Source organism: Saimiri boliviensis, chromosome 13 (genome assembly GCF_048565385.1).
Source record: "Saimiri boliviensis isolate mSaiBol1 chromosome 13, mSaiBol1.pri, whole genome shotgun sequence".
Taxonomy (NCBI): Eukaryota; Metazoa; Chordata; class Mammalia; order Primates; family Cebidae; genus Saimiri; species Saimiri boliviensis.
In genome coordinates, this window is record NC_133461.1 from 107,459,974 (window position 1) to 107,486,192 (window position 26,219).

The following is a 26,219-nucleotide window of genomic DNA, read 5'->3' on the forward strand; positions in this document are numbered from 1 at the left end:
TTTATTTCCTCTTTATACACATCAGCCAAAAAAAAAAAAAAAAAAAAAAAAGCTGAACATTGCAGCAGATTGAATGCAGAAGCAGGTACAAGCATCAAACCTCCTTCCCCTGCCACCAACTCAAAAGGGGAGACTAGCTTTGCAGGACAGTTCTCGGGTTTGCAGGCCTCCTGCATAGCCATTTGGAAGTATGTCACAGAAGTCTATTTTGGGGTGAAATATTTGGTGTCCTCTTCCTTCCAGCCTTCACAAAGAATCAACCCTGTTGACAGCTTGTTTAAAAACTTTCTGCTCCCTGCGCTGAGAGACAATAAAAGCCTTTTTCAAAGCCACCCAGTGTGTGGCACTGTGTTACGGCAGCTCTGGCAAACTCTTATCACTTCTGTGCTCAAAATACTCCCAGCTCAGAAAAAATCCAAATGAAGTCCTTCCCATGGCCGGCAAGGCTGCCCCATGAGCTGCTTCCCTGACCTCAGTACACAGCTCTGCCCAGACCATCTACGCATAGGTGTGTCATGACTGACTGCAACGTGACTTGATTCTGTTGACCTAAAAGGAAGAAGCTGGGGCAAAATAAAGGCAGAAGCTGGGGCAAAATAAAGGAAGAAGCTGGGGCAAAATTAACATAAATAGGGAGTGCATTGGGGCCAAGCTTGAGGATTGCAACCCTGGAGCATAGATTCAAGTAGCTCTGAATATACAATCCAATTAGCAGCAATTACAAGTGGATTTTTAAAGGGAAATGGGGACAGAGAGCAGGCTGATACAAAATGGCTTGTCAGGAAATCTCTGTGGTTCACATAAATAACACTGATTAGTCATTGGCTCTATATTGCCAAGTTGTAGCTTGTGGGTTATAGTGTCAGTTGCAGCATTATTAGGTCAATTTATAGCTATTTGTGGCAATAGCAAGCAGTTTTAAGAGATGAATGCATGGCTCAAGGGGGAAGTAGAATGCGACTGTTGTCTCATTACATGTTCTTCTGTATTTTTTATGATACAGGGTCTAGCTACGTTGCCCAGGTGAGTCTAGCTGTGTTGCCCAGGCAGGTCTTGAATTCCTGGGCTCAAGTCATCTTGCTGCTTCAGCCTCCTGAGTAGCTGGGACTACAGGCACACACCTCCTCGGTGGGCTTCTGTGATCTTATTTTAGTGTCTCTCTTGGCCTGATAATTAAAAGGACTGCATTCCTCAGATAAAAATTCTTTTCTTTTCTCAACTCTGTTCCAGGAAGTTCTCATCCAGGAATATAAGGCTGTAAAACCAGTCAATAACTTTGCTGTTTTCTACAGGAATCTCTTAAATGTCCATGTATCCAAACAATAGACTGCTAGGCTCACCCCTTCCCAGCACATCAGGAGACTTCTCTGAGTAAACAGCTCTCTCAGGACAACAGATCCCACAGGTGTTTCTCACAGAATTGTTTGAACCTCAGCTTTCTCTGAGACCCTTGCCTAGCTGTGCCCTCCAATCATTTGCCCAACACCAGTTAGATCCCCTACTGATACAGTATTTTTCTCAACACCTTTACCAGTCTTGCAGCTGGGGTGCCCATCTACTTGGCCCACTGCACTCAGCCCCTTGAGGGAGGGAGCAGGTGAGTGAGTGAGTGTGGGACCCCGCCAGGCACTAGAAGTACCAACAACTCCTTGGACCTTAGATTCTCTCTGTAAGAGAGTCTGTGTGCCATGCTGAATCCCTGGCACACTGCCACTGTGTGGGTACACATGGGTGCTTTCGCAATCCTCCTTCTTCATGGGAGGTGCTCCTATAACCATGCAATGGGTTTGTCTAGCCTGCTGCCAAGATAGAGCTGGTTTATCAAGACAGAGGGATCGCATTAGAAAAAGAGTTTTACTCATGCAGAGCCAGCTGAATGGGAGACCAGAGTTTTATTATACAAATCAGTCTTTCTGGAAGTTCAGAGACTACGGTTTTTCATGGATAGTTTGGGTATTCCTCATTTGCTGGGGATGCAATCATAGTGGTGTGGAAAATGGTCCTCATGCATGCTATGCTGAGTCTGCTTCAGGGTGAGGCCGCAGGACCAGATGGTGGTCCCTTCCAGTGTGTCAGTTGTCAAAAATGTAAATACCTGAAAGGACATCTCAAAAGGCCAGTCTTAGGTTCTACAATAGTGATGTTATCTGCAGGAGTACTTGGGGAAATTTCAAATCTTGTGACCTCTGGAATAATAGTTGGTAACCATTCACATCTTCACCTTAGCAGAACTCAGGCTCCCCTCATCTTTCGACCTGATGGCCTTTTGTTACCTCTACAAAGGCGGTTTAGTTTTGGGGAAGAGATATTATCATTTAAACTGTAAACTAAATGTCTACCAAAGTTAGCTTGGCCCGAGCTCAGGAATGATGAAGAGCAGTTTGGAGGTTAAAGGCAAGATGGAAGTTGGTTAGGTCAGATCTCTTTCACCATCATGATTTTCTCTTGTAAAGGTGGTTTCACTCCCTGGAAGCACTACTATGTGAGATAGAGCTACAGAACCAAATTTGTACTAGGAAATCATCCCCTTCAGCCCCTGGTGATTGGATCCAAGGTAATTAAGTCACAGACCAAGTAATTAAGTCACCGGAGACAAAAAAAATTACAGCCAAACCGAACTAAGCACTAGAGCACAGAAGCAATAGAGAATTACAGTCATAATTGGTACCGTGGTGTGTTATTAGTCCATTCTCATGCTGCTATGAAGAAATACCTGAGACTGGGTAATTTATAAGGAAAAGAGGTTAAATTGATTCACAGTTCTGCATGGCTGGGGAGGCCTCAGGAAACTTACAGTCATGGTGAAAGGCTAAGCAGAAGCAGGAACCTTCTTCACAAGGCAGCAGGAGAGTGAGTGCCAGCAGGGGAAATGCAAGATGCTTATAAAACCATCAGATCTCATGAGAACTCACTATCATGAGAACAGCACGGGGGGAACCACCCCCATGATCCAAGAACCTCCACGTGTTTCCTCCCTCAACACCTAGGGATTATGAGGATTAAAATTCAAGATGAGATTTGGGTGGGGACACAGCCAAACCGTATCATATGGAAACCCCAAACCACATACATGTTGATGTGGAGAATAGGAAGTAATGAAGCTGGCAGCCTCGTTTGAAGAAGAACGTACAGTGCCTTTCAAGGTTGTGTTTACCCTTAATGCTCCTGCACATGCTTCCTTTATTGGTAATGTTCATCCCAATACTGAGATGGTGTTTCTCCTTCCAAAACACCGCTTCTTGGATTCAATCAATGGACCAAGGACTTATAGTGCCTTTAAGGCCTGCTACCTAAGAAGGACCTTTGCCCAGGCTATTGCTGCGGCTGAGAAAGACGCTGAGAAGACATTGATGCAACTCTGGAAGGATTACAATATCTGTGACTGCATCAAGAACCTACGCACGGTCCCCAAGGCACGTATGAATGGACTCTGGACAAAGACACTCAAGAGGTTTGTCCATGACTTCAAAAGATTAGCCAGGATCCGGAGGTTGCAAAACCAAGGCTGTGGTTGTCACAACAAACTACTCTAACCAGGTGTAAATGAGGATGACATGGAGGAGTTCCTCGAGGTAGTTCTTGAGGAATTGAAAAAGGAGGAGCTGGTGGAACTGGAACAGGAATGCATAGCTGAACAAGAGGCAAGAGAAAAAAGAACTGAGAGGAAAAAAAGAACTCCCAAGAGAATTAACAGTGAAGTGTTTGCCAGAAGCTCTTGTAGACCTCAGCTACTTAACAAGTTTGGAAACATAGAGCCCAACACTAAAAGGTGTTTATTAATAGAAAAGAATGTATATGGTATACTCTCTGTTTGTAGGCAAATCTGTGGTGTAAAAAAGAAACCAATCAAACCACCACAGACATATTTCTGAAAACGGCAACACTTCCTAAACAGCCTCAGGGAGTTCCTTCAGGAGAACTCCGGAAGGAGCTTTGTGGTCACGGGAGACAACAGCTCCGTATCTGTTATTTCGCCTGAAGACTTTCCAGTGGGATAAGATGTGGAGATGGAAGACATGCTAGTGATGATCCTGACCCTGTGTAGGCCTAGGCTGATGTGTGTGTTTGTGTCTTAGTTTTTAATAAAACGGTTTAGAAAGTGATAAAAATGTTTAAAAATGGCTTCTAAAGATAAAGAAAGGAAATATTTTTGTACAGCTGTACAATGTATGTTTTAAGCTAAGCGTTATAAGAATTAAAACATTTTTAAAAATCAGTTTATAAACAAGTTACAGCAAAGTAAGGTTAATTTACTGAAGAAATAAATTTTGCAAAGTAAACACAGTATAGCCTGTAAGTGTGCAGTGTTTATAGTCTATGATAGTGTACGGTAATGTCCTTGACCTTCACATTCACTCACCACCCGCTCACTGATTCACCCAGAGCAACTTCCAGTCCCTCAAGCTCCATTCATGGTAAGTGCCCTGTGGAGGTGTATCATTTTTTATCGTTTATACTGTATCTTACTACACTTTTTATGTTTCCTTACACAAATACCATTATATTACAGTTGCTTATTCAGTAGAATAACATGGAGTATGGGTTTGTAGCCTAGGAGTGATAGGCTGCACCATCCAAGTCTGTGTGAGTGCACACTGATGTCCACACAATCACTGAATTGTCTAACAACGCATTTCTCAGAGCATGTCTCCATCCTTATGCAGCGCAGGACTGTACTTCACTTTGTTATAAAGAAGTTTCACAGTGACTTAAAATGATACATGCACAACAGCAGAATAAATAACGGTATGAAGCAAGACACCATGAAGAGCAGGCAAGCACAGGGAGGGTAAGATGAGGTCCGTGCCACGCAGACCCTCTGTGGTTCAGCACAACTTGAGGCTGAGGTCAATGCTGAGCTTTTTGAGCCCAGCCTGGGTTTCTCTGTGAAAGGGTTTTAAACTGTACATTTTACACACATGCGTACACACACACGCACGCACACACACACACACACACGCACACTGATTTTGACAATTAAAACTTAAAACTTGTAATGGCTTTTGGATATATACAATTGAAATTTCTTATTTTGTCTTGTGTCAAATTTGATAAGTGGTGCTTCTCCAGAAATTTGTTCACTTCATCTCAGTTGTCAAATTTGTGAGCAAGAAATTGTTTATAATATTCTTCATCTCTCTGCCCTCTTTTTCCTACCTGATAATGGTGGTCTTGTTTTCCCATCTTTTCCCCATTGACCAAACAAGCAGGACTTTGTCAATTATTATTATTATTATTATTATTATTATTATTATTATTATTATTGAGACAGAGTCTCACTCTTTTGCCCAGGCTGGAGTGCAGTGATGCAATCTTAGCTTACTGCGACCTCCGTCTCCCAGTTGCTAGCGATTCTCATGCCACAAACTACCAAGTAGCTGGGATTACAGGCATGAGCCACCATGCCAGGCTAATTAATTTTATTAATATTTTCAAAGAACCAACCCTTGGCTTCACTGATTATTGTTTGCCTGCTTTTAGATTCACTGATTTTTTACCTAATTGTTAATTTTATTTCCTTCTACTTTCTTTGTATTTAATTTTTTTTTTAGCTTTTTGAGTTGGAAACTCGTTGATTTTTAAACTTTTTTCTCAGAAATGAATTTAAAGCCATGTATTTTCTTATAAGTACTCCTTTAACTGTATCCATAAGTCTTTTTTTTTTAAACCTTAACCTTTTTTTTTTTTTTTTTTTTTTAAGAGACCAAGATCTCACTCTGTCGCCTGCGCTTGAGTGCAGTGGTGTGATCTCGGCTCGCTGCGGCCATGATTTCATGGGCTCAAGCAATCCTTCTGCTTGAGCCTCCTGAATAACTAAGACTACTGGTACATGCCACCATGCCTGGTTAATTTTTTTCTCCTAGAGATGGGGTCTTGCTATGTTGACCAGGCTACCAAATTTGACAACTTCTGTTTTAGTATAGCTTTCCCTTCTTTTCATATTTTTAATTTTGTTTTATTTCATTAGGGCAAGGTCTTTCACTGTCATGTTGGCTGGAGTGCAGTGGCGTCATAATGGCTCACTGCAGCCTTGAACTCTGGGGCTCCAAGTAGATGAGACTGCATATGCCACCACTCCCAGCTAAATTTAAAAATGTTTTGTAGAGACATGAGCTCACTATGTTGCCCAGGGTGGTCTTTAACTCCAGACCTCAAGTGATCCTCCTGCCTGGGCCTCCCAAAGTGCTGGGATTACAGGTGTGAGCCGCCATGCTTGGTATACTAGCCCTTCCTACTGACGGCGATTAGGTGACAGGGCCTTTTGCCTAGGTGGGGCCTCTGAGTTTGTGATACTAAAGCCTTGCCCTCTGCATGTCAGAGGCTTTGTCTTCTCTTTTCTACAGTTTCCACTTACGCAAAAGTTATCGTAAGAGGAGCCAGGAAGGGCTGTGGGATGTTGAGCCAGCCTACTGTTTTAACAACCAGGACATCAAGGCCAAGTGAGCCACAGTCTGCCTGGGTCCCGTGACTGCTATCAGCAGCACTGGGACCAAGCCCCACAGCTTCTAATCCCCGGGTCACTGCTCACCATTCCTTTAACTCCTTCACCACGTCCTCACCTTGGCTGATGTGTTTGTACATATGCTCAGTCCTCCATGCTGATTCAGATTTGACTTGATGTACTTCCTCTCATCTTAGCAGAGTAGATGGACTTTATCATGAGTGTTTTGATTTGTTTTCTTTGCATTGTAACTTAGATTTTATTATTAGCACATCCAGTAGGACAAAAGTCACATTGAAAGACTATTGCAGGTGAAATCAAGTCTTTGATGGCCTTGCAAATTAGAGTGTAGAGTTGCAGGTTTGAAGACCTCTCAGTCCGTTGGCCAGGGGTGACAGAGCGTAGAAGGCTTTGCCTCCAGCTTCACTGCAATTCTCTGGGGAAGTGCGCTGCAGATGTTATAACTGCCAGCTCTCCCTCCTCACCTCCACCACTCACCACCGATTTTTCTTTCTGTGTATGATCGAATGACACCTGCTGCCATTCGCTAGGGATGGTACAGTACCAATCCAATATACCCCTTGCATTTTAGAAACATTTAATTTTTTTCCACTTTTTCCTTCACTCCTACCTTTTAGTTTTACAGTCTAATATTTTTCAACACGACTTTTAATACTCGACAGTATGGTTGTATTCAGTGTTTGTGGACTTGCATGCTTTCAAATGTGTTGAAAATCACTTTGTTTTTCAAAGGTTTTTTTTTTTTTCCTTATAAATCATTTCAAAAATTCTGAAACAATGAGACTCTTAAGATTTAACCCAACCATTCCTCCCATCTATAATCTTCTAATAAGTTCTGTCATTTAAACAAATTATTCTTTTCTGTTGAAAGATATATATTTTGGAAATGTCCCCTGCCCTGATTCCTTTCATTTCTGTGAAGAAAACATTGGAGACAAACCACTGGAATGAGCCATAGTTATTTGCGCCTGAACATCCATCATTCTTCCAGCCGACGAGGGGACCCCCGTGATAATTCCCCTTTGCCTCTGCCAAAAGATGTCAACAGCATTCCATGTAATGTTACTCTCTCTGTATAGATGACCCCAGATATGTGTCTCTGGCCTTGGCCTGTGACCATTGTATTATCCGGTTTCTGCCTGTCTTTCTGATGGCTTTGTTTCCTTTGGACAGGCACTGATACCTCAAAGAAGAGTTCAAACGTACAGCTTCCATTGTCTCTGGCTTCCGAGGCTTGCGTCATGTATTGTTAAGAGGGGATAATAAGCTTCCTTGCTTCCTTTATTTTCTCTACTGCACATTATTGCTTTTGGTTATCAAAACTTAAGGCTCAGATTTTTAAATGACTTTTTTCTCTTTTGTAAATCCATGCCAATTTCTATTGTTTCCTGAATAGTATATCACTTTCAGATGTATCCTTTCTGCCAAGAGCTTTATTATTTAACATTACAACTGGAAAAAAAATCCTTCCATTTAAATTGTTCTAAACCCTGATGTGCCTACAGAATTTTTGCCATTAATTGCAAGCCTTAAGTGAAAGCTATATCACTCCCACAACATTATCTCCCACTTAGATACACTACACATATTCTCTTTTCTTTTCTTTTTTCCTGTTTTCTTTTTCTTTTTCTTTTTCTTTCTTTTTTTTTTTTTGATACTCACTCTGTTGCTAAGCTGGAGTGCAGTGGCATGATCTCTGCTCACTGCAACCTTTGCCTTCCAGATTCAAGAGATTCTCCTGCCTCAGCCTCCCAAGTAGCTGGAACTACAGGTACGCACCACCATGCCTGGCTAATTTTTTGTAGAGACGGGTTTTCACCATGTTGGCCAGGCTGGTCTCAATCTCTTGACCTTTTGATCCACCCACTCTGGCCTCCCCAAGTGCTGGGACTTTATGTGTGAGCCACCACACTCAGCCTGCACACTACATACATTCTATATATATATAGTATTTTTTAAAAAATCACTGCAATACAAAAGACATGAACAGATACTTTTCAGAAGAAGACATACATACGGCCAACAAGCATATGAAAAAAGCTTAGTATCACTCATCATTAGAAAAATTAAAACCGTAATGAGATACAATCTCACGCCAGACACAATGGTTAGTATTAAAAAGTCAAGAAATAACAGATGCCAGCAAGGTTGTGGGGGGAAAAGGAACGCATCTTCACTGTTGGAATGTAAATTAGTTCAATCATTGCAGAAAGCAGTATAGCAATTCCTCAAAGAGCTAAAAACAGAACTACCATTTGAGGAAGCAATCCCATTACTGAGTATATACCCAAAGAAATACAAATCATTCTACCATAAGGACACATGCAAACGATTGTTCATTGCAGCACTATTAATAGTAGCAAGGACATGGACTCAATCTAAATGCTCATCAATGACAGACTGAATAAAGAAAATGTGGGTACATATATACCATAGGATACTATGAAGATATAGAAAGAACGAGATAATGTCCTTTGCAGGAACATGGATGGAGCTGGAAGCCATTATCCTTAGCAAATTAATGTAGGAAGAGAAACCAAATACCCCATGTTCTCACTTATAACTGGTAGCTAAATGATGAGAACACATGAACACAAAAGGGGAACAACACACACTGAGGCCTACTTGAAGGTGAAGGGTGGGAGGAGGGAGAGGATCGGGAAAAATAACTATTGGATAGTAGGCTCAGTACCTGGGTGAAGAAATAATCTGTACAACGAACTCCACTGATATGAGTTTACCTATATAACAAATCTGCACATGCGCCCTGAACCTAAAATAAAAGTTTTTAAAATTTTACTTCAATATTTTGTGTTCATTCTTCTTTGCCTAATGTGAATTAATTTAACAATTATTTTGACCTTCCCATGTATCGCATGAGAGAAGGTGGAAAGGGTCCATGGCTTCTTGGAGCTAACAGCCCAGTCAGTGAGACTGACCAGACCTCTTTTCTAAATTCAACAAGAATATTTTAGTGCGCAACTCTTCCACTGATTACAACTAGCTTTGAGAATACAGAAAGCGTCTACCTGAAAGCACTGAAAAGGAAACAACAGCAGGGGAGAGAAATAGCAACTTGAAAAATTACCAACACCAATAGTGAGTTTCCCAGATTTTTTTCTTTCTTCGTCTTCTGCCTTCCACACAAGGGTGGCCTGCATCATGAACTATAGAACCTCACAGTGGACACAGAGCAAAAACTCTAAGAGAACTCTCCCTTCCTTTCAGTCGAGTGTGGTGGCTCACTCCTGTAATCCCAGCATTTTGGGAGGACGAGGCAGGAGGATTGCTCCAGACAAAGAGTTTCAGAACAGCCTGGCCAACATGATAAAACCCTGTCTCTACAAAATATACAAAAATAAGCCGAATGTGGTGGCCTGTGTCTGTCATCCCAGCTACTCAGGAGGCGGAGGTATGAGAATTGCTTGAACCTGGGAGGCAAAGGTTGCAGTGAGCCAAGATCATGTTACTGTACTGTGGCATGGGTGATGGTAAGAGTCTGTCTCAAAAAAAAAAAAAAAAAAAAAAAAAAAAAAAAAAAAAAAGAAATACTTCCTTTGTGACCACAGAAATTTTTATGAGTCAAGAGTGCAGGGGATGGGAAATCCCATTTACTTTTCTTCCTTTTTTCTTTTTTCTGTCTTGGTCCAGCCACAAGGCCAGCTCACCTTGCAAAGATACTCTACTGTAGTGATGATGGGGGCAGCTGAAACCCCAAGAGAAAACTATCATTATGGTCAGAGGAACTGGGAAAAGGGGCCCCTGGGAGTCCGACCATGTGGGGGACATTTCAGAGGGAAGTGCGTTGGAGAAGGGCATCCCCTAATTGTGTGTATGAATCTAGCCAACTCTTGAGCTCATCTAGAGCTGGAAGTGCACAGAACAGACACAGAGAAGCATAAAAAAGGCTTGGGGAACTGAGATAGGAAACACTGTCACAGCAAAAAAGAACTTGCCGTCTGAACCAAAACAGGCTGACTGCTTACTAAAACAAATCACAAAAAATCAGCATGATCACACAGAGCCCAGAGTTGCTCTACATAATAACCTATATGTCCAAGACAGAATGCAGAATAACTTGATATACAAATAACTAGGAATATATTCCCATTTCCCAAGGGAAAAGACAGTCAACAAATGCCAGCCACGAGACGACCTGGATATGGAAATTAGCACACAAAGTCTTTAAACAGCTATTATAACTATACTTGAAATAAATGAAAAAAATGGAAAGGAGTTTTCAGTAGGAAAATCCAAACTATAAAGAACAAAATGATTATTTTTAGGACTGAAAAATACAATATAGTGCAAGAAGATAAAAAATTCCGTGGATGGGCTTAATCGTAGAATGGAGATGTCAGAGAAACAGTGGAAAATTATCAATAGATATTATCCATTCTGAAGTAGAGAAAGAACAATGATTTAAAACAAAATGAACAGAGCCCCAGGGATCTATAGGATAATATTGAAGGGTTTCACCTTTATGTCCTTGGAGTCCCAGAGGAGAAGAGAGATAGATACGTGTGGAAATATGATTTGAAACATAATGGCATGCTTAAAACTTAACCAAATTTGGGGAAAACGTAAACTTTCATAAACCTCAATCAGGATACACATGAAAAATATTGTGCCAGGACACAATAATCTAACTGCAGGAAGAAGAGAAGAAGAGGGATGGGGATGAGTTAGGTGAAAACAGATACATACAGGGGAAGAAGAATTTGAAGATTTCTTTGGAACCATGGAGGCCAGAAGACAGTGGAATATCTTTTAAGTGCCGAAAGAAAAAAACCAAGCCACCAAACCCTTCTTCCAACAATACTCTGTCATCCCAGAATTCTATGTGCATCAAAAATGTCCTTCAGAAATGAAGACAAAATACATTTTTGAATGAAAGCCAATAAACAAGGTCAGCAAAGTTGCAGGACGTAAAATTAACAAACAGAAAATCAGTTGCATTTCTATACACTAAAAATAACCATCTAAAAGGGAAATTTAAAAACCTTGTTTTACAATTCAAAGACTAAAATCCTTAGGAATATATTTAATCTAGGAGGCATAATATTGCTAAAATGGGAATACTACCTAAAGGGATTTACAGATTCAATGAAATCCCTCTCATTGTGCAATTTTTTTTTGCTTTTTTTTTTTTTAAGACATACTTTCGCTCTGTCTTCCAGGCTGGAGTACAGTGGCATGATCTCGGTTCCTTGCAACCTTGGCCTCCCGGGTTCAAGTGATGCTCCCACCTCAGCCTCCTGAGTATCTTGGATAACAGTTACACACCACCATGCCTGGCTAATTTTTGTATTTTTGTAGAGATGGACTTTCACCGTGTTGGCCAGGCTGGTCTTGAAATCTCGACATGCAGTGATCTGCCCACCGTGGCCTCCCAAAGTACTGGGATCACAGAAGCGAGCCGCCGCACCCATCGGCACTTTTTATGGAAACAGAAAGGCACATTCTACAGTTTGTAGAACATCTCTCTCTCTCCTCTCCTCTCTCCCCTCTCCTCTCTCTCTTTGTTGCCCAGGTTGGACTTGAACTCCTTGGCTCAAGTAATCCTCTCACCTCAGCCTATTGAATAGCTGGGATTACAGGTGTGCACTACTGCACCCGACTGTTATATGGAATATTAAGGGACTCTGAATAGCTAAAATAGTCTCGAAAAAGAAGACTAACATTGGAAGACTCACAGTTCCTGATTTCAAAACTTACTGCAAAGCCATGGTAATTAAACAGTGTGGTCTTGGCTTCAAAACAGGCAGAGAAACCAATGGTATAGATAAGACAGCCAAGAAATAAGCCACTGCATATATTGTCGGTAGGTCCAAAAATCCCTCTCCAGGGAAAGGGTGGTCTTATTAACGGTGCTGAAAAAACTGCATATCCACATACAAAAGAATGAAGTTGGACACTTCCCTTACACCACATACAAAAATTGACTCAAAATGAGTCAAAGACTTAAATGTAAAAGCTAAAGCCATAAAACTCATAGAAGAAAACACAGGGGAAAATCTTCGTGACATTGGATTTGGCAATACTTTCTTGGAAATGACACCAAAAGCACTGGCAATAACAGAAAACAAAATAGGCAAATTGGACTTTATCTAAATTTAAACTATGTACAGCAGTGCAGTGTGGGAAATTTAAAAAATGAAAATTACAAATGGTTAAATTCTTCCCTTCAAGTCTGTATGCTTGAGTCTTCCCATGCCAGGCAGCAGACAGGTAAGGGGGAGAGCCTGTAAATGATCCCAACACCAGCCTGCAGGTCAACCCAGCCAGCCCCCAGAACCCTGCCTGATTTGCAAGTTCATGAGTAAAATAAATGTAACCTGGCTGAGCACGGTGGCTCACGCCTATAGTCCCAGCACTTTGGGAGGCCGAGGCAGGTGGATCACGATGTCAAGAGATCGAGACCATCCTGGTCAACAGGGTGAAACCCCGTCTCTACTAAAATACAAAAATTAGCTGGACATGGTGGTGCGCACTTGTAGTCCCAGCTACTCGGGAGCTGAGGCAGGAGAATTGCTTGAACCCAGGAGGTGGAGGTTGCAGTGAGCTGAGATCACACCATTGTATTCCAGCCTGAGTAACGAGCTAAACTCCATCTCATAAAAAATAACTAAAAAGAAAAAGAAAAAAAAATGTAACCTAAAACTGCTAAGAAAAAAAAGCTTATTTTATTTTTCTTTTTAGAAAACACGAATATTAAGAAAATCATTTGTAATCCTTCCATTGTCCCTTTTCATTAAAATATCAAACAGAAACATGAGTTTCTCTGATATGACCTCTTTTCGTGGCTGTTTTCTCTTTGCTTAATTTCCCTGCCATGGGAAAGACTGGCTAATTCACCTTTCTTGCCAGTCAGAAATAACGACCAGCAGAGGTTGCTAGAAGGCAGGCATTAGGATTCTCTCTGCTGTGAGAGATGGGCGGTCCTGCACAGCGCTGGCTTCGCTCTGACGGCTACAAGCATGCCCCTCGGGACAGCACTCGCTCCGTGGCAGAGATTTCACACAAAAACAGGATCTTTGTGTCTATTTTATAGGGTGTCTTATGAATATTCCCTAAGAAAGAAGACAGACTGGACACCTGACAACAGGTGTGAATTCACACCCTTTTTCTAGATGTTATCATGGAAGGAACATTGAAAGAAATGTATTTCTTTCTTTTAGTAACCTCCAAAGTGGTTACTAAAAGGAAACGCATTTCTCAAAAATATCTGTTTCAATTTTTATCTATTTAAAGTAACACATTTGTTAAATCATTTTATTCTCAGTTTTTTCAGCATCCTAGAAATGTTTAGAGTTGCTAAAAGGTTCATTAAAAGCATTTTGTTAAACTCCCTCAGTAAAATTCTGAATGTGATTCCCTTTATTCCCAGAGGTTATCCAAGAAAGGAAGTGGAGAATGTTCTTTTAGAAAGCATGAAGTGGGAAAATGTTTAAAACTATTTATAGCAGCACTTAGCTGTGGAAATCCCAGACTTTACCAACTATTTATAGTTACTCTTTGGGTTAAAAGGGTGAAACCAGAAATCTTGAAAATGCTACATGCTTTTATCCAGCAGTTAAAACTAATAAGCTGTCTTTCTGTGGTTATGATAACCAGATACTTACAAGAGTAATTCTGGAAATGATAATAAATACATCTTGGCTAAGAAAAAAAATACTGTTTAAGAGAGCAATGTTTTCTCTGATTAAGTGATTTGTATTTGGGCTTCTTATGTTTTCAAGTGATCTGCAAATCACATTCTCTCTGTAGCATGTGGGATTTCTCATGACAAGTAGGAAGCTTGGTGAGTTGACAACAGTTTGCCCATGGGCTAGTAAATTTCCAGTGCTGGTGGGTCATCTGAATAAAACTGCCAGGTGTAATTACTGGACTTCAGACAGGAGAATTTAAACCTTCCTTGGAGGAACACCCAATTCTGAAATTTCTGCCAGACTGTAACATCAAACTCTGCTCTGGTCTTGAATACATGGCACAGAATTTACACCTATGCAGTGTAGAATATATCATCTATTGACCTTTAGGAATTTAATTGCTTTAGTTTCTTAATATGTTTTTTCTGGAAGCTAAAAGACCAGTTTTGGAGGCTGTTGCTGTGAAATGAATGTTAAACACTCATGAGAGTTAGGGAGAGGGCAGTGGCCAGCAAGGCTGGAGAGGAAGGGATATGTGTGGGAGGAGTTTTAGAAGTAGACTCAGTTGACTTTGTTGAGGTATTCGCATGCTAAAAATGAAATTCTTCTGCCGGGTGCGGTGGCTCATGCCTGTAAACCCAGCACTTTGGGAGGCTGAGGTGGGTGGTTCACTTGAGGTCAGGAGTTCAAGACCAGCCTGGCCAACATGGTGAAAACCCATCTCTACTGATAATACAAAATTAGCTGGGCACGGTGGCGTGTGCCTGCAATCCTAGGTACTCCAGAGGCTGAGGCAGGAGAATCGCTGGAACCTGGAAGGAGGAGCTTGCAGTGAGCCGAGATGGCGCCACTGCACTCCAGCCTGGGCAACAGAGCGAGACTCCAACTCAAAAAGAAAAGAGAAGAAAAGAAAAAAGGAGAGGAGAGGAGAGGAGAGGAGAGAAGGGAGGGGAGAGAGGAAAGGAAGAAAGAGAAAGGAGAAAAGAGAGGAAGGGAGGGAGGGAGGGAGGGAAGGAAGTTTTTCTAATTGGGGGGAAATTTTACCCCAATAATAACGTGAAATTTGACATTGTATAAAAATAAAGAGATGATTAAGAATGGATAAATGCCATCCTGGACAACACAGTGAGACCCCATCTTTACAAAAAAAAAAAAAAACACAAAAAAATTTAGCTGGGTATAGTGGTGCATGCCTATAGTTCCAGGTACTCTGGAGGTTGAGGCAGGAGGATTGCTTGAGCCTGGGAGGTTGAGATTGCAGCGAACCATGATCATGCTACTACCCTGCAGCCTGAGCAACAGAGTGAGACCGTCTCAAATAATTTAAAAAGCAATTTAAAGAATGGATAAATGCGGCGGTGAAAAAACAACGAAATCAGGTTGTTGCCTCAACAGTTTGTTCGTTGCATACTCTTTACACGAAATCTCAAACAGCAGAAGTTGTGAATCATCATCAGTGCAAATCTTTAAGTAGAACTCGCAGAACTCAATATGCTTTTGTGTCAATCAGGTCAGACAGAAAACTCAAGCCTCTGAAATGCAATTGTAAATGCCAATGACACTGAAGCCTTCTCAAGTACGGTTCTCATTTTTAATTGAATTCCATTCTGCTGCCTGGGTAGTGTCATGTAAAAAAGCAGCGGAAACTCCCAGTGAGCGTGACACGATCATGCCCTGCAAGCTGGAGGACGAAACTGACCTGATAACTTCCAGCCACCTGTGTCCAACGGTTGCTTCGTCTCAACTCCCAGAGCGCCGGCTGCATAGGCAATGCATTTGTCACTGTGTGACGTGCTGTCCTACGCCACCTCTGACGCCAGTGCCCTTGGTATTTGTTCCTGTCGTGGCCCTATTTGAAGCACTCGTTTCCTGTGGCCACGATGGTGTGGCTCCCTGCACCACCGTCACCTCTGCTCTGCAACCTCACCTCCTCCTGCCGAAGAGTTGACTGATTTCCTTAGAAAAAACATGTGCTACATTAACCAGAAGGAGCCTGGGGTGGACAGTTAGGCTCCTGAAGCCTTCGCCCTGTTGTTGCTATCCACATTTCAAGTGATTCTGGACAAACACTTAACCTCTCTAAGTCTCTGTTTCCTCTGTTCTGAAATAAAAGACTGGGCCAAGTACTCTCTGAGGCCTCTCTAACTCTAACTGGCTTCACTCCCTCCCCTCACGCCCCTTCTCTTGACTGAACTGAACTCTGAGGACTATATGGTCCCACTCAGAACCAGTTTCCAAAACTTTTAGACGATATCTATGACCACGCTGCCCAAAAGAAAACCTAAGAGCGGGTTTGAGGGACTCTAAACGGGTTAATGAGGAGATGATTGGTCTCGTGCAGAAGCTGTGGGCTCCTTAAAGGGCCCTAGGAAACCGCTTGAGGACTTTGCAGAAACAGCAGCTCACACAGCCAACTTGGCCTTCGTGGAAGTTGAATTGATAGGAAGATGTAAAGCTCTTCGCCCAGAGGCTCCGGGGAGGGTGCTGTGGAATATGACTCTAGCTCCTGTGCCTCGTCCTTGAACCTTGTCAGCTCAGGTGTGCTGGACTTTGCCTCATCCTATTTGGATGGGCAGGATCCACTTTAGTGGGGCCAGCTGGAGAGGATGGTTCTGTTTCCTTCTTCTTTTTAATCCTTCCTTCCTTTCTTCCTTTTTTCCTCCATCCCTCCCTCCCTCCTTCCTTCTCTCCCTCTTTCCTGTCTGCCTTCTGCCTTCCTTTTTTTCTCTTTCTTTCTTCCTTTTTGCTTTTTTTCTTTCCTTTCTTCCTTTTTTCATTTCTTTCTCTTTCACCTTCTTTCTCTGTCAAGACAGAGTCTCACTATTTTGCCCAGGCTTGTCTTGAACTCCTGGCCTCAAAAGATCCACCCAACTTGGCATCCCAAAGTGCTGAGACTATAGATATGCACCATCATGCCTGCCTAGGGAATGGTTCTTTGTAACAGTATGGCTGAGTCCAGATTGTCGACAGATAGGAATCAGAACTAGAGGCTTGAGACCACCGGGAGCAGGATCTCTGTGTCCTCAGAGCTGAGGTCCTAGAGCTGCTTCCCTTCCCCTGGGTCCCAGGCGTGGTCACTGCTGGTGGCCCTGGGAGTCACTGTCCCCAGCTAAGAGAGCTTGACAGCAAAGGCCCTGTGTCTTCATTCATCATTTCCATGACAGAACTTTGGATGGGGAAAGAGGGACAGAGCCCTAGGGACCCAACACCCTTGTTATTTTGGTTAAATCTTCCTCGCAATGTTCACAGCTCCCGAGCCTCTACAGCGAGCCCTAGCTCCTAGGCCTTGTTAGCCCAGGGTTGGGGATATGTACCTCCCACCTCTCCTCCTACAGATAGACTTGCGTCTCCTGGTAGATTTAGTGATATTTTTCAGATGGGGAGAAAGGGGAGAAAGGACTACATTGCACTTGAGACATAGGAACTAAGGCCTGATCCCAACTGCAGCTTCGGAAACACCTAGGAAGCCCTTGAGCAGCGAGGGTTGTCTCCGAAAGGTGCCAGGTGCTTCCTAGAGTCCATCCCACGCTGTCCAGGCCTCATTCCCCACTTCTTCCTGTATGCTCTGAGTATTCACATGTTGTCTAAATCAGTGCCTGTTTATGGTCACTAGTCTTTCATGTGTCAGGAGTAAAAGGCACCAGACGATGACTTTTCTAAAAGTACACATGGGTGGGGGTGGGGGAGGTCCTACTGATTTTCTGGGACTGTGAGCCCAGGCACAGTATTTTGGGGAAAAACCAAATCTTCCCAGGTGACTCTGATCTGCAACCAGGGTTGAAATCGAGTGAGTTGGAGTCATGACAAGAAAACAAGTGATTCAACCAGCCATCTTCCGTCCTCGGCCTCGCCAGTCTCCATCTCCCAGCAAATCTTGTTTTACATGGGATCGATCTTCCAAAGTGCTCTTCTACCCTGGCGGCTGCTATGGCAGAGTCCTCGAAGGAATCCCATCGTTCACTGCACCTCGTTTCAAAGCGATTTACAGCACAATCGAAGCCATAATGAAACAATCCTCTCTTTTATGGGAAATTTGATTATACATGGTGCTTAAATGTGGACGATAAAACTCCTTTGTGTGCTCTGATAAGAAAGCTGCTCTATTTTGTTTAAGCCAGCAAACCACCTAGTACATCTGCATGGTCATTGGTAGTGATGGTTGTACCCAGGCACGGAGCTGAGCTTGAACTCGGCATGCACAGGAGGATGACTGGCACAGCCCGTGGAGTCTAATGGGCCTGAATACAGAATGCACCACAGAAAGAAGCAGGGTTGGTTGGAGGCTGGGTGTCTGCAGGCCTTGAAGAACTGACTGGGGAGCTACATGTGGTCAGCACGTGAGAATCGACAGAGAAAGATGAAATCCGCTCAACGGAACACGTAACTGGCTCACCATGTTTTCCACAGAAACAGAAGTGATTCCTTGTTAAGGAATCAACAAGTTTGAGCCTCAACTGGGACATCAGTTGGAGCCCGCAAAGGTAGTTGTTTCATGGAGTTCTGCTCAGGTCAAGTTAGGAAAGGGTTCAGTGGAGCCTTGAGATACTAGGGAAACTGAGGCCTGGATCACAAACAAAGCAGCACACACAGCTTCAGACTTCCTAGTTGGGAGTGACAAATGGGTTTTGCGGTCTCTCAGCATTATTCGTGTTAGTATTGCATGGCCATTAAACTTGACTGAGTCATTAAACTTGGCATTAAGATGCTCTTTTTGGGATTCGAGATTGAACTGCCTCCTAGGGATCTCCATTTAAACATGCTGCAGGCACCTCAGATTTACTTAGTGCAAACTCAAATTCATGGTCTCATTTCTAAGCCTCTTCATCCTCTACCTTCCTTATTTTATGGAAGTAAAACTATTCATCTACCCACCTGGACTCCCTGCCATCTAAATCAGGCGACTGGTGAGTCCTTTTGATCCTACTTCAAAAAGATGCCCTGATCTCTCTCTTTCCTTCGATCTTCACTGCCGCAGCCCTCATCCAGATGCTCAGAATCTCTAAACAGCCTCTTGCCATAGCCTAATAGGTCTTTTGGTCTCCAGTCTCGCTCCACCCAAGCCATCTGCCACACTCTTATCAGAATGACCTTCCCAAACACAAATTGAATCTCACCATTCTCCGGCGTGAAAGCTATTGATAGCTTGCCAGTGCTCACTAAATTCAGACAAGCTGCATTAGCATGAAGTATTCAGGCTTTCACTAACTCATTCCAGCCTCCATTTCTGGCATCACAACCATCCTGTCTGCATCTCACATCACACTGGTCTACACGGTTGGGTAAATTACTACTTCCGTAAGTGCCATCTAGATACTTAAATCTAGATGTCTTTATCAATGTTATCACCTTCTTCCAGAATGGCCTCTGTGCTATTTGCTCTGTCCAGAAATTTCTTGCATGTTTTCTAGACTACTCCAAGTGCCTTCTGCCCTAATGCTCTTTCCCATGTTTCCCTCGTAATTCTTCAGCCAATTTAACTCTCACCCTGACTGTGCTTGATATGCTGCTATGTGACAGACTCAGTGACAGCTGTCTGTTTTCCCCGGTCTAAGAGCTGCTCACGTGCAAGGACTATGCCTACTTTTTAAAGCCTCCATGTCAAGTAGGTGCTTAGTCAATGTGTATTTAATCAAATTGGAAAACTTGAGAGAGCACTGATTTTCTGATACAGAACTCACTGAAACTTCAAATAGCTACCTTGGTTTTACTTCCCACGTTTCTACTTGGAAGAGTTTACTCACAACTCCATGTATTCCTATCAGACACTAATCTAAAAAGCAACAGGCTGTGTTCCAGGATTTTTACAAATTCAGCCCTCTCTCACAGACTTTCTACAAACAGCATGGTACAGTAATTCTGAGGTTCTGGAATAAAGATTTCTGGTGAGTACATTGTATTTACTAGGACAAGAAAACAAAGAAAAATTTTTGAGAGATTTTCAAAAAGATGGATTGAACTCCAGGAGGATTTCTGGTTAACCATATTAACCAGGGAATTCAGAGAACTATGACATTCCTGTCTCTGAATATCATGGTTAGCTGAAGATTTATTAAATTTGAAAACAGTAAATAATGTGACATATTTCATAGAGTTTTAACTGTGAACCTATGTGAGATTCTAAACTCCATTTCCCTCACTAAATCCCCACAGCTTAGTTTTATTGTATTAACATAATTTGATTTAGATGGAATATTTAATTCTTGACATCATTTTACATTTTCTCAAGTCTATCCATGACTTTATTTATATATTTTTTGCCTATACTTTGAGAATCTCATCCATTTCATGAAAAGTATGCAGCCATTATATTTAATTCATTTGTTATTTTTACCCCCAAGGGATAACTTATCTTGTTTGGCAAAGGTAGAATATATTATTAGTTAATTCTAAATAATCTCAAAGTGAGCATTTGGGTTTGAGAACATTCATATGGCAACAACTAAATGTACTGAATGGATGTACATCCTCCCATTTTCCCTGAGAAGCTCTTACGAGTTACCCCGGTTTCACTGGTACCTGCTGGCAAGCATCTCAAGTGGGCACTCCAGAAAGGAAATTGTGTACCAGCCAAGATGTAGCAAGCACCTGGGGCTGGCACATTCGTGATTTGCGATTGTGCTTTTCTTGTGCCAACTCATGTTCTTCTCCAAGTAATGACTCTGTTACAGAGATTTCCCTGGGGTGCCAGAGTGTAGTACGCGGCTGCAACACTAACCCCCTGCCTTGATTACAATGCTGACGAAGTAGGGGGCTACGGAAGGTAAAACACTGTGAACTGGAAGTCACTGATTCACGAAGAGCCTTTCCATCCTTAAAAGGGGTCCTCTCACTCATTCTTTCTTTTGGTAATTTATTTGGAAAGAACATAAGGCTTTGGAATCAGAGAGATGGAATTTGAATCTCCCCTCTGCTACTTAGAAGTGGGTGACCTTGGGCAAGTGACTTAACCCTTAATAGCAGGCATTTCTTCTTCTCTAACAGTGGTTCTGCGGATTGAATTAGGTAATTAAGGAAAGCTTCCCCACAGAAAGGGGCCGGTTAGTCCCTTTCATCTGTGCTACTAATCTCTTAAAATGCGGTTGACTTTTGAACCTCACTGTGACTTATTTTACTCAGATCATTAATGAAGATGGACAAGGAATGCAAGTTCTGATTTAGGAACAAAGTCTGGACATCACAGGCTGGCCTGGGCAGTGTGCTGACCCCAGCGAGCCCTATGCGGCTGCACAAGGGAGATGGAAGGAGGAATCTCAAAAAGGGACAGGGAGAGGGACTGGGAAATCATGCTGGCTTTGCAGTTTTGAGCAGGTGCCTCTTTGCAGGTAGCACCACTAGGTCAAGTCAATGCTGAAGCCAACATAGGTGGTAGGGCCACTGGCCCCACTCAATCTTTTTTCAAATTTTTCTTTTTCTATTGATACATAAGATTTGTACATATTTACAGGGCACATGGGATATTTTGGTACATACATAGAGCATGTCATGATCGAGTTAGGGTAGGATATCCATCACCTCAAGTACTTACCATGTGTGATGAAACCCTTTCAAAGTCTCTTCTAGCTATTTTGAAATACACGATACATTATTAACTATAGTCTCCCTATTGGGCCATTAAACATTAGAACTTACTTGTTCTACATAATTGTATGTTTGTACCCATTAACTTTTCTCTGTTCATCCCTCACCCTCAACCCCAACCCCAACACATATGTCCTTCCCAGTCTCTGGTATCTATCATTCTACTCTCTATAGCTTCATGAGGTCCACTTTTCTAGCTCCCGCATTTGAGTGAGATCATGAGATATTTATCTTTCTGTGCCCACGTTTTTTTACTTAACATAATGACTTCCAGTTCCATTCATGTTACTGCAAATGACAAGATTCTATTCTTTTTTATGGCCCAATAGTATCTTGTTGTGTATGTAGACCACATTTTCTTTATTCATTCATCCCTTGGTGGACACTTAGTTTGGTTCCATATTTTTGCTATTGTGAAAAGTGCAGCAGTAAACATGGCAGTGCAGGGACTCCTTTATATACTGATTTCTTTTCCCTTACATAAATATCCAGTAGTGGGAATGCTGGATCATTTGGTAGCTCTATTTTTAGTTTTGGGGGACAGGTTTATACTGTTTTCCATACTGGCTGTACTAATTTACATTTTCACCAAGCGTACAGGATTCCCTTTTCTCTTTATTTTTGCTAGCATCTCTACTTTTTTTTATAATAGCCATCTTAACTTGGATGAGATATTTCACTGTGGGTTTGATTTTGCATTTCCCTGATGACTAGTGATGTTGAGCATGTTTTCATGTACCTATTGGCTATTTGTATGTCTTCTTTTGAGAAATGTCTATTCAGATTCTTGGCCCAGTTTTTAATGGAATTATTTGTTTTTTTGTTGTTAAGTTGTTTGAGTTCCTTGTATATTCTGGATGTTAGCCCCTTATCAGATGAAGTTTGGCCAATATTCAAATGATCAAAGAGAAGGTTGTCTGTTCACTTTGTTGTTTTCTTTGAAGTACCTAAGCTTTTTAGTTTAATATAGTACCATTTGTCTATTTTTGGTTTTGTTGCTTATGCTTTTGAGGTCTTAACTATAAACTCTTTGCCTAGGCAAACATCCTAGAGTATTTCCCCTGTTTTCTTCTAGAAGTTTTCTAATTACACATCTTGGGTTTGAGCTTCATTTAAAACAATTTTATATCTAATAAGAACTTTAGTATGCTCTCATATCCTCTGTTCTTATCATCCTCTGCCAGCCCATTAATACTGACATTAACTTTTAATTCTTAGTTATAAGGATATTATTTTTTCTTGTTAGTCTTAGCAATTTGTAGAGACAACAATCAATTCTGCTAAGGCATAAAGTCACTTTGCCTTCAAGAATTTCTGGCAGTAGCTCTTCAATTTGCCTCACTTTTTAGTTAAGTACTTATTTTCAAAACTATTTTCAATGTGAGCTTTTCTATGAAATCTTCAAAGCACTTGTATGCCTCAGGAAATTTATCATCTCACCTTATGTGAATGATAGTTTGGCTGGATATAAAATTCTACATTTTTAAGTTCTTTTCCATCAATATGTTGAAAACAAGATTCCAGTTATCTTGCATCCAGTATTGCTGTTGAAAAAGCTCATGTCAAGCTAATTCTTGTTCTTTTATATAGCCTGTCTTTCTTTCTGTGGGCTTTTAGGATTTCTGGGTTTTTTTTGTTTTTTTTTTTTGTTTGTTTTTTGTTTTTTTTTGTTTTTTTTTTTTTTGTTTTTTTATACTCTCACATTTCAGTTTAGTATGTGTAGGTGAGGTTTTCCTTATTCTCTTTTGTGGTGCTTTATGAGTTCTTTAAATCTGAGGTCAATCTTTTCATTCTGGGAAACTGATCTCAACTTCTTGAAATATTTCACCCTTTTCATGTTTTCACTCTTGTTTGAACTATTACCTATCTTAATGTTTGCATTTCTTTTTTATTCTCATATTGCCTTAAAATTTCACCCCTATTTATCTGTCCTGTTCTTTCTCCCTTTAAGACTTTTCTATATCTAATGTTCCAAGTTGTATCATTCCCTAAGTTAAATTTCTGCTATTTTTCATTTGTTGTATATTTTACTTCAACTATGTTTCACACCTAAGCTTTCCGCTTTGTTTTCTTAATCCTTTCTTATTCTCATTGGTAATACCTTCCTGTATTTATTACATTTATTAGACTAAATTTATTGATTCATTTATGCTAATATTTTTGCTTCTGTTGAAATCTGATATACTCTGTTATTTTTCCCTGAAAATTGTTGTCTTCTCCCAATGTTTTGTTATTTGAAGTTTATTAATATTTTTCCTGGCATTACCAGCCACACTTGCCCATCAAGGAGCAGTCAGTAACTCTCAGTAGGGAGGGATGGTGAAGAGTAGACTAACTGAGCTCTTTCTTTCACTGGGCATTTTTTTTCTTTTTTGCTTCCAACATACTACTATCATGTTCTGCTTCCACCAGGGTACTGAATATGTAATCTGGTTTCCATTCATTCTCTCTTCACAGAAATTTTAAATTTATATTCATGTGGAGAGAATATTAGCTTGGTTTTTCCATCCAGCAATTCAGTTTGAAGCTTTAGACCATCTCCCAAGTTCATGGCTTGACCTCACACTCTCTCCACAGCTCCTACTCCTGGCTGTTCCAATCTTCTTGATCCAAATCTTACATTTCTTCCAATGAACAGAGAAAGAGAAGAACTTAAGTCTTTTCTTTTGTCTTCGATCTCTTGCCTCCCCTTTTTATTATTTACATGGTGCCTCTTTGAGTTGCAGGTACAAGGGATGTCCCTGTGTCTCTAACAAACACTGATAAAAAGCTGAGGATGCAGGACCTCAGATCCCAGCCCACCTCTGCCCACTTCTTCTAGAACTAACAGACTCCCTGCTACTTTTCTGGGTCTCATTGGAACAAGGGACTATTTTTCCCTCTGTCTTCCCCACTTGTCTGGGTGCACTTGAAAGACCTGAAGGTCTTTTCTGAGGCAGAGGCTCAGTCATTGGGGGAGCTGAAAAGGGTTGAGCATCTTGGAGCCAAGGTGGTGGGTTGATTCCTCACATACCATAGTAGCCCCAGTAATAGGGGTTGGGGGGCACTGGGCTACCATAGTCCACACTTCTCTTCCCAGGCAAATCATCCATACCCCTCAGAGACCTTCTGTTATCCTCTGCAGACTCCAGCTGTGGGAGAGGTTGTCTTCTCAGAGGTTGTGGTGGCAACCTTTGCCCCCGTGGAGGGTGTCATGCCTTTGTGGCAATACCTCCCCTGCAAAAATCATAGCTGCACTGCTTCTTGGAGCCCTTGACCACATGAGCCTCACTGTACCTCTGCAGCGGTATGGACGAAACAGAAACAGGCCCTGGGCTACCCACATTCCAGGCTGGAAAACACCATGAGGGCATCCCGGCAGCCACACAGCCGACCTGGGATCCTGAGGCCTGTGTGTCTCCCTACCTATTGTCCGTCAGGCACTGGGTACACCCATACCCTGGAACACTTTCCTAATATACCACCTCTTCTACTACAGAAGCCCTGATTCCTCCCACATCCAATCTCTCTGCTCTCCTTTCTTTCCAGGACCACTGCAGCCTGGCTCCATTTCTTAATCCCGTCAAGTCTTAATCCTCCCAAGCTCTGCCATCCCAGTGGTCCCCCAAATGGGAGCAGCCCTGACATTGGAAGTATTTGAGCTAAAACCAAATATTGTATCAGAAGTTTGAATCCTGGACGGGGAGGCAGGAGTGACTAAGTTGGGTGCAATGTTCGGCCCCTCCCAATCTTTAGATATTTGGAGGATCTGCAGTTCATCCTGTGGGAATTGCCTTTCCTCCCTCCATCCCCCCACATCCCACCAGGCTCACTATGGCCTCGATGTCTGCCCCTAAGAATGGGGGACCCTGGCCCACTATGGCCCCTATATCTATCTGCTGACTGGTTGCCCTGAAGGCCAGTGGGGTTCCCCTATTCTCTGACTTCTTCCTTTTCCTGCTTTCTTTCAAGGGTCGGGGGTGGAGTTACAGAGAGAAGGTCCCTTTCTTGTGGGGAGGCCACAGTGCCTCCTCTCAATCTGACACCGTGTCCTCCCACTGGGACCAGCCCCTTCCATTTCCATACCCTCCCTTGGGCCAGTAGTCAGTTTAGGAGGAAGTTTAAATGACCTGGCAAAGAAATGCAGGAGGCCTAAATTAGCTATCCTCCTGCCTGCTGTGGGCTACGTCTTCATGGAAACATGGCTAAATAAAATAGATAATCTATAGCATTCTTTCTTATCATTTATTTCAAGCATACAGCACCTCAATTATGCTATGGATAATAGTTATATAATGGTCAGGCCAGGAAGCCAGTACCCGCTGAGACACTGTTTCCATACAATCCCAAATGCTTGGTTCATTGACTTACATAACACCCTGTAATTTGGGGGCCGTTGGTGTTTTGTAACTGTTGAGATGCAGAAATGAGTGATTTATTTCAAATTCTTTTACTTCTAGGCGGCAGTCTGTCAACTATTGTGGCATCCAGCTGGTCAGAAAGACTCAAAGATTTGACATTTTGTGGCCGCTCTCTAGAACCAAAGA

The 26,219-nt window shown here is 42.0% G+C and overlaps 1 protein-coding gene across 3 annotated transcripts in view; it reads right to left on the reverse strand.

Annotated features, from left to right (window-relative positions):
• The window catches only part of MCPH1 (microcephalin 1), a 312,577-nt gene that overhangs the window by 25,290 nt on the left and 261,068 nt on the right, over window positions 1-26,219 (reverse strand). Inside the window, exon 15 of one of the 3 annotated variants that reach the window (XR_012513046.1) lies at window positions 1-26,206. The exons of the other annotated variants lie outside the window; for them this stretch is intronic. The gene's annotated coding sequence lies outside the window, so the exon portion shown is untranslated. The remainder of the gene's footprint in view (window positions 26,207-26,219) is intronic. 3 annotated transcript variants of the gene reach the window in all.